This window comes from Rhipicephalus sanguineus, chromosome 1 (assembly GCF_013339695.2).
Source record: "Rhipicephalus sanguineus isolate Rsan-2018 chromosome 1, BIME_Rsan_1.4, whole genome shotgun sequence".
NCBI classification, from domain to species: domain Eukaryota; kingdom Metazoa; phylum Arthropoda; class Arachnida; order Ixodida; family Ixodidae; genus Rhipicephalus; species Rhipicephalus sanguineus.
Window position 1 is genome coordinate 101,393,907 of NC_051176.1, and position 8,802 is coordinate 101,402,708.

General features: G+C 47.3%; 2 non-coding genes across 2 annotated transcripts; both read left to right on the forward strand.

Moving 5' to 3' along the window:
* The first annotated feature begins 6,840 nt into the window (after positions 1-6,840).
* On the forward strand, positions 6,841-6,932 carry Trnay-gua (transfer RNA tyrosine (anticodon GUA)). Its single transcript is given in 2 exon segments — positions 6,841-6,877; positions 6,897-6,932. It is a non-coding gene; the product is annotated as a tRNA-Tyr (tRNA).
* A 500-nt stretch (positions 6,933-7,432) lies between these two features.
* On the forward strand, positions 7,433-7,525 carry Trnay-gua (transfer RNA tyrosine (anticodon GUA)). The gene is made up of 2 exons: positions 7,433-7,469; positions 7,490-7,525. It is a non-coding gene; the product is annotated as a tRNA-Tyr (tRNA).
* The last annotated feature ends 1,277 nt before the right edge of the window (positions 7,526-8,802 follow it).

Genomic DNA, 8,802 nt, shown 5'->3' on the forward strand with positions numbered 1-8,802 from the left:
AGGTTTGGCTGAACAGCGATCTAAAAATCCCTGACGAAATTTTCCGGCCTAAAACCAGTGACACAAACGTGTGTCTATTGGAACTATATTTGAAACACTGAAGAAGTGGTTGACGTCATGAAAATGAGTAAGCATTATGGGATAGAGCATTTATGCATATTCTGTGTGGGAGTAACAATGATAGCTGTAAGCGGACCTGACATTTTTTTCTTAGGCTGTAACCGACTACAGTTCTACCTGTGGCGGGCACAAAGAATGAACGAGTTGAAATAGCTGTTCCCTTCCTGTGCACCGTCTCCTTGCAAAGGAAGCATTGGAGGTCGTGCAGTCTAAAATAGCGAGTTTTAGTACCGCGTCTGTAGCATAGTAGCAACTTTACGTACTCAAGAACACCACGTTTTGTGTAGTGCGCATGAACGCGCTCTGTATGCAAAACATGACATCCTCACATACACAACGCTGTTACGTAAAAAAAGCTACGGACACACGGCGCTAAAACTCTCAAGCAGAGAGTTTTAGTACCTGGGCCCCCATGCGGCTTGCTTACATGTGCGCTCTTTCATATTCTCCAATGGTTATGGATTCCCCGCACTAAAACTCTCTAATAGAGAGTTTTACCATGACGGCAACAAAACGCGCCTTCCGTTTTTTTTTTTTTTTTTTATAAAGGTGACCTCAGAGTCACTTGACAAGATGTAATCATAATAAGACATAGCCAGTTCAAGCCGATCGCTTTAAGCAATGACGTCATATGTGACGGTGCAACTTTGGTCACGTGACCCCGAGCTGTTGCAAATAGACTCTGCCGCCTATCAATGAGGGAACTAAAAATAGGAGACAGCACGCCTAGCGTCCACAAGCCAACCTCCTCTGAAGCCGCTTGCTCCTCGCGTTCGTGTCACATTTCCCATGATGCTCCTGTTTCGTTTCCTTTTTTGGTGGGCTCATGAAAAACAAAAAATTAACGAGCGCGCGCGCCTAGTGTCCATGAGCCAACCTCCTCGGACGCCGCTTTTGCCGAAATGAGTGTGCCCGAAGCCTTTTTGCACCAATGCCGCTGTCAGACATATACGCACGTACATAGAACACGCGCGCATGGACACGCGATACAGACACGCGCGCACACACACACACGATACAGACACGCACGCACATACATACACGCGCGATAAAAACACGCACGCACATACACACGCGGCTATACAGATACGCAGGCACATAAATATATACACACGCGATAGAGACACGTACGCACATACATACAGACGCGCTATACAGACACACATACAAACGCACGCAGGCGCACACACAAACACGCATACGTGCCCACACGAACATACACATGCACAAACCCACGCACACGCAGGCGTACACATGGACTCACACAAACACGTGCGCACACGCACATACACACACCGCGCAGACGCACACATAACAGACATAGCTTTGCTGTGTATGTATAATAAATTCGCCATAGCGGTTTTTTAGTTCAAAAATGGATTTGATACCGTAGACCACAAAGCATTGCTTTGCATATTAGGTTATGCCTTCCGAAAAAATATGTGGGATTTCTTCCAGAGTTACCCAAATGACCATCAGGGTAATTAAACATCACTTCTTACCTTCTGTCCATGCAGAGAGGTGCCAGTGCCTCACGGTTTCGTATTAAGCCCGTTGCGTTATGATATACAGTAAAACCTCGGTGATACGAATCTCACAGGGTTACCCAAAATATTCGTATCACCCGAAATTTGTATCACCAGAAAACATGGAAAATTAATATGCGACAAAAGAAAGTTGGCATACGCTTTGATTTAGTGTTTCTCAGGGCTGCAGCGACGTCATAAACAGCTCTGAATGATTGCCAGTAAAGTTTTTAGACGTCAACGATCATACTTGTACTCGTAAATATACGGTGCATGCGCGCGTGTGTAATTAATGAACCAGATGTCTTTTGCCCCGTGACCGCTAGTAGCCCCTTACTAATCTTTCTACGCTTTTCTGCATGACAACAAAGTACTGGTAGCGCTTTGCACACGATAGAGGCCAAGCTCCTTCACCAAGATCGACCGTCCGCTTCGTCTCTTGGGGTCTTCGTCCACGTTTCATGGGACTTGATGACGGACCCGCTGCGCAAGTTTCAGTCTTGTTTCATAGAACGTCTAATATATTGCGGGGACATGGCTTGCATTGACGTCGCTGCTGCCTCGAGCACAGGAGCACGCGTCAGCACGTCTAAAAAAAGCGCGACGTCAACGTCATCTGTAATATAAACGCGAAGGCGCATAAAGGCCTCCAAAATTCGCACGCACTAATCTCGGAGGCAACGACGCGCCAACGATGGTCGCGCATACCCGCGCCAGCGGGCAGTGGCGGATCCAGGGGGGGGGGGGGGGCGATTGGGCGATCGCCCCCCCCAAAGCTATAAGCCAACCCAACCCCCCCCCCCCCCCCGCTTTTCACCTCACCGAAGGCCATTTTTCAGAACGTAGAATTTTTTCAGGTGGTCGCTGTGTCCATCCCAATCCGAGACTAGGGAAGCACCCCTCACACAGCCCAGCGCTTTTGTTAAGAGCGAAACAGGCTTTCTAGAAAAGATTTCTTCTGCGTCCTGCATCTTTCAAATAGGCACCGACGAGCACAAGCCTCAACTATTTTGCTAAAGCAACTGCTGCCTTTATGGAAGCGAGCTAAAGTTTCCTCCCCACTCCCAGGGCCATCAGCTCTTCAGCAAAGCGAGGGGTCTTCAAATTCTCCCATCTTTTTCTCAGAGACAGGAGTCTGTTCTGTGTCATTCAAACTGGCATCTTTCGTCCCACCACGGCCGGGCTAGACTGCACGTGCGCGCTTGAGCGCGCACGTGCAGTCTAGCCCGGCCGTGGTCCCACAAAGCGTGCAGAACAAGTTACCTTTTAATCAACCTTCAGCGGCTGGTCCAAAAAAAAAAAAAAAAAGAAGGAAGGCAGGCAGTGGTGCTGTGAATTATATTCGCCGAAGTACCGAGCAAGCCTCCGAGAGCACGTGCGCGGGGTATAATCGAGCGCGACTCCGAAAGCTCCGTTTGACCGTCCTTAGGCTGCGGAGATAGAAAGGGCATTTTCTGGCAACACGACCGGCCAGAAAAAAAGGCAATGGGGAGGAGGGGGCGGGGTAACAAAGGGAGGCTTACTCCGAAACTACGTTCAAGGAATACTAGAGCTCGCCGTTGTGGGAATACTCATTTATCGAGCAGGTGGCCTGCCCTTCCCTCTTTCACCCTCCTCTTACCAACAACACTGATACGTGTTCCCCAATGTTTAGCGGAAATATGCGTTTTCTTCTTCATCAAACCAATACTGTTCATTCATTAAGTGGCAGCGCCAACCCAAGACAATGAACGAGAATGGAATGCAAGGGACCAGACAAGCGCCGACTCGTTGCTCAGTTTACTGCGGAAAGGCAGTTACATGAATATGCAAACTCTAGTAGCGCACGTGAGCAAGGCCATACAAAAAAAAAGGTATCACATTGTACAACCAATTTGCAAAATAAAGTATTTTGTCTACAAAAACCACAAAATCATCACGTGACACTGCCACGGGAAAATTCTTCGTTAGTAAGCTTTACGGCTCGCTTACGCAGTTATCTGAACGTCTCCTGATATGTAAGGCTTCTGTTATATTACGTGCAATTTTGTTTCTGTAAGCAAAGAACATCTTTGAATCAGGCCAAACTGGCTCACAAATTTGACACTTTTGCAATGATCAGCTAAGTGTGAGTAATTAATTATTTTTGCCTGGTGGTTGTCCATGCTGTTTCAACCGGCTGTTATTATACCAGCCGGTCTAAACGATGTAAACATTATCGTAAGTTGGTGGCTACATGTAAACTACATCCAGCTGAATATCTTTTGTTTTAAGACGCACAATTTTCGTTGTTTCTTTTGTCGTTTTTTTATCGCCCGCACGGCAGATTCGTTTAAAGGTATCGGGGGCATTAAAAACAAACGTTAATGCCGAAACGGCTGCTTGCGTGCTTAACTCCGTGGAAAATGAGATGTATACATTTGGTTACTAACGTGAAGTTTTAAAGTTGGGCAACGCCCCCCTCCCCCCTCTCCCCCCCTCCCCAACAACCAACCGCCCCCCCCCAAAGCAAGCGCCTGGATCCGCCCCTGCCAGCGGGCGACTGCCGCGCCTTCCCCGACAGCGCGGGCAGCACCTGTTCGCACCTGTGCTCTAGCGTACGTTCGTATCAAACGTCGCAGGCTGCAAATGGGTTCGCAACAACCGTACTCCAAATCATTGCAGGCTAATGGGCCTTGGCCGGGACCACACAAAAATTTGTATCACCCCGAAATTCGTACGAGCCATGATCGTATCACCGAGGTTTTACTGTATACACAAATGCAGTGTAGAAACAAGGTATCGTTATCAGCTATATATGGCACTGTAACTGATCTTTTGTCGCTGTCCGATTCATGGTAGGCCCTGATGATACGCGTATGCCCGTTAAGCCTTACAGGCACTGAAATTTGTTACTCAGCCTTATCACCGCGAATTCACACGCAGACGTTCTGCATTAGATAGTCCTACATAGAGTCATATGGGTTTGTATATCAATGTGCGGACTTTCATTCAAGGTGCCAGATTACCTTACAAGGTGATTCTGTAGGAGCCATACGAGTCAAGTGGTGTTTTCATTGAGCGCTGTAACTTATATGTGTCGGGGTGCGTTGAATGTAAGGCCGGAGTCTATTTTACGTACGGTTTGCTTAGTTGGCGTCGGTTGAAACGTTTACAAAAGTTTCGAACGCCTTGATTCAGTTGGCCGAATGAGAACCACTATTTTAAAGAAGGTAAACGACACGTTTGAATTTTTTAGCCTCTGTTTACTTTCATAAGCTGGGTATAAACCTCACGACTACTTGGAGAAGCACCTCGGCAGAGTCTCTCGTCACAAACACAGTCAATCTCATGTAACCTGTATTTCCAAGAACTGATTTATATAAATATTCATTTGTCCCGCGAGCAGCCGCATAGGGGAATTCATTAACATAAACCTCACCCGTGTTGCGAATTTATATTTTCTTTCCTTCTTCTTGTGTATTTTTTGTTGTTGCTGTTGTTGTACACCCTCTAATGCTGGGACTATTGTTTGCAGCATATTGTACGAAATACAAGATGCGGAAGCGCGTTCAAACGCGAAAGAAGCACTGTCTTCATGAAATGATGTGACAGCTAGTAGAAGGTGTGCCAGTAGAAATGGCGGTAAAAAAATATAGAACAACGAAACAGAGACAGCGCGATCACTCCTTGGCTAGGACTGAAGAGCACAAACGGCCGCTCCGCATAATGCATGCCAGGCACGCCTAGCCTCGTACATGGGTCACATAGCGTGCGTAGGCCGCATTCAAGACAAACAAACAGATATGCGCGGCGTGTCTTGTTCCGTCGATAGCTCAGTTAGTGGAGCGGTGGACTGTAGAGGTTCTCACCCGAAGCGGACATCCATTGGTCGCTGTTTCGAATCCGGCTCGACGGAGTGCTTTTTATTGCGATAGCAATTATATGGACAGTCTCAGCTGGAAAATATCCGTCCCCGTCGCCGTCATTCACCGTATATGTATGTATATATATATAGAAAAGCCATAAAGAAAAATAATTCAGAAATTCTTTCCGACGCGCGGAATCGAACGGGCGACCTCTCGCTTTGCAGCCCGCCGCGTTAGACGTTATGCCACGACAGCACCGTCTTTTAGCTTGCTAACGGCGAGCTATTTATATACAACATGTAATTCAGCATGCTTTCTTAGTGGCCACATAGATGGCGCGACGTGCGCGCGTGTGGCGCGCTTTAAAGATCGCCGCCCCGCTCCTGCGAACGCCGTTGCTCTTCGCTCTACAGGGCGTGGTCGCTTTCGTGCGCTTATCTCGAGGAAAGAAGGGGCGGCCGGTGGGGTGCTTCGCTTCGCTCGCTGCAGCGGCCGCGTTTGCGAAAGGAGCGCGCTGTTCAAACAGAAATAAGTAACAACTGTGACAATTAGTTCGCGCTCGTCTTGTGTGTACCTGTTCGTTCGTTTCGTGCGTCCTGCTTTATGTTTGAGCAGTGCGCTTCAAGTGTCGAGCTGTGAAGCATTAGTTCGCGCTCGTCCTGTGTGCGTTCTTTTCGTGCGTCCTTTGGGCTCGAGCGACGCGCTGGCAGTTTCGAGCTGCTTTCCGTTCTTCGTGTTATATTACAATTTATTGCTATCGCATTCATTGCTTCGCCGTTGCGGCGAAACTGTGACTTTTTTTTGTGAAAAGAACTTCAGAAGTTGCATTTTTCTGTTTGCAGCCTTTGGCTTAGCGTTTTTCTGCGTAACATAAACAAGTTTTAAGTATCTGTTTATTTTTACTCCTACTGACTTATCACAGTTAAAAAATGTCAGATGTGAGCATTGTGAAATTTAATCGTTGACATTTTCCGCGACTATCGGCGTGGTGCAATGGGCTATGGCGGGGGGGTGGGGGAGGGAAGTGTATTGGAGAGATTAATTTTTGGTTCCGTGGTGTTCTTTGATAAGGGAACACCAAAACTGTATTTACGTGTCTTGCTACGGTGGAATGCGATTTGACCTAGTTGGGAGCCGAACCTACGACTTCGTACTGAACTGCGCGGTGCTATAGCTGACGCGGATGCTTTCTGGAATCGGCGTAGTTTGCGCACTGAGGCATGTCTCATGATAATGTATTGTAGCGTGCCTTAGACACAATACAGAAATGCACAGCTGTTGCAAAGACAAGATTCGGCCTACGCAACTGGGTCGCGAATTGCGTGAATGCACGGCGCAGGCAAGTCGTTAGTAGCCGCGTTCGCGTTCCGTCGATAGCTCAGTTGGTAGAGCGGTGGACTGTAGAGGAATACCCGACGCTGACATCCATAGGTCGCTGGTTCGAATCCGGCTCGACGGACTTCTTTTTTTTTTTCTCGGAATACCGGTTGAAAATTAACTTTACTGTTTGCTGATTTTGTATCGGCTTGCTAAGATTGAAGGTAGCGTAGGACTTGAAATAACCGTGAAGATTTCAATTACTCTGGTAAGGCGGCGGAAAACTTTTTCGTGTGGAAATATTTGTGAAAAATGCCAGAAATATTGCAGTGCATACAAAAAATGGTGTGCAATACGTTTTGTGCTCACCAGTATAACCTGTTTTTTTTTTTTTCCTTGTGTAATGTCACACGTGCCTTAGGAGTATTTCTGGAGGCTCTATTCCACGAAAGCCCTTTAGAAACGTTTCTAATCTGCGTAAACTTATATGCGCTTCTTAACTCATAACAGGGACACAAGTTGCCTGGGCATACTGCGCGCAGGCGCAATAAGCCCCCCCCCCCCCCCCCCCAACCCCCCAGCATCTCTCACTTTTGTCTGGTTTTATGGCCCTATCAAGTTGACATCGATGCATTTACCGCTCCGTCGATAGCTCAGTTGGTAGAGCGGTGGACTGTAGAGGTTTCACTCGATGCGGACATCCATAGGTCGCTGCTTCGAATCCGGCTCGACGGACTGCTCTTTTTGTCTTCTATTAGTAGAAAAGTTCTTTTTTTTATGTGTCTGGGCTTTACTTATGATGTGTTCCGAACGGCATCTCGAGCACAACGTCAACACTCTAAGAAAAAAAAAAAGCTGTCTTTTGACTCTTTTTCGCTACACATCTGACTCTCACATGTATAACTCTCTTTAGGGAGTCACGTTGACTCTTTCGGAGAGTCGTGGGAAGCAAGACTTTCCCAAAGGGAGTCAGCGTGACCATCTAAGGAGAGATACATGTGCGAGTCACACGTGTAGTAAAGAAGAGTCAAAAGACGCCTTTTTTTTAAGACAAGCAGTTTAGCAGCGTGGTTTTCTGGGTACATATGATGAGTAGTGAAGGGCTGCAGCAGGTTTCAAACACGAGCACAAGAAAGGAAACACACATGCAGGACAAGGCTGTCCTCTGCGCCCAGCCTTGTCCTGTGTGTTTCCTTTCCTGTGCTCGTGTTTGAAACCTGCTGGAACCCTTCACTAAACTGAAGACAGTAGCAGCGCAAGACGGATTGTTATTGTATCGCAAGGATAACCGTCCACTGTCTTGCCTGCGTTTGCTTTCTCGAAAACTAGCCTCCCTCGCCACTTCCCTCTTTAGGAATGCTATGTCGCGAAGACAACTCGGAGGACTTTCGTGACTTGAAAGTACCATGCGCAAGCCGTTGAGGAAAGGCTTGCGAGATAGATTATGATTGCTGTTGTAGGACAAAAAGACGCCTCATGCGGTGCAACTGCTTTTTAAATTATACTGAATGGTTGTAGAAATCTGGACGCCGGTGCCACAGTATTGCCGCTTTCATCATGTCTTTTCTAATTGGCCAGCGGGGTGGCTATGCCTTTCCCGATTGGCTCAACCGTCAACACGGAGAGACTCGTGGACATCACATGACGAACCTGAATGATCCACAGCGGTACTGTTTAAGAACAAAAGCGCTGTTGGCCACAGGGACGTCTGTTCGGCACATGAGCACTGGTCTCAGAATTGTTTCTTTTGTTGAAATCTCGGCAGATATGATTAAGTCTTTTGAGTGGTCTAAAATCTAGACTTGTATAAATTTAACCACTTTTTCACGGCTGACTCGGCGATCCCACACAATTAATAAGGGTACATGTCACGTGCCCACTTGCAGCAACTCCCTAGGATGTAGAGCACATTGAAACAGCGCACAAGACACATGCAATGTTTGTCAAAGCGAAAACGCCTCATTCACAGCAGTCGTCTCCAAGCTGAGAGCTACCCTTTGATAAACACAGAT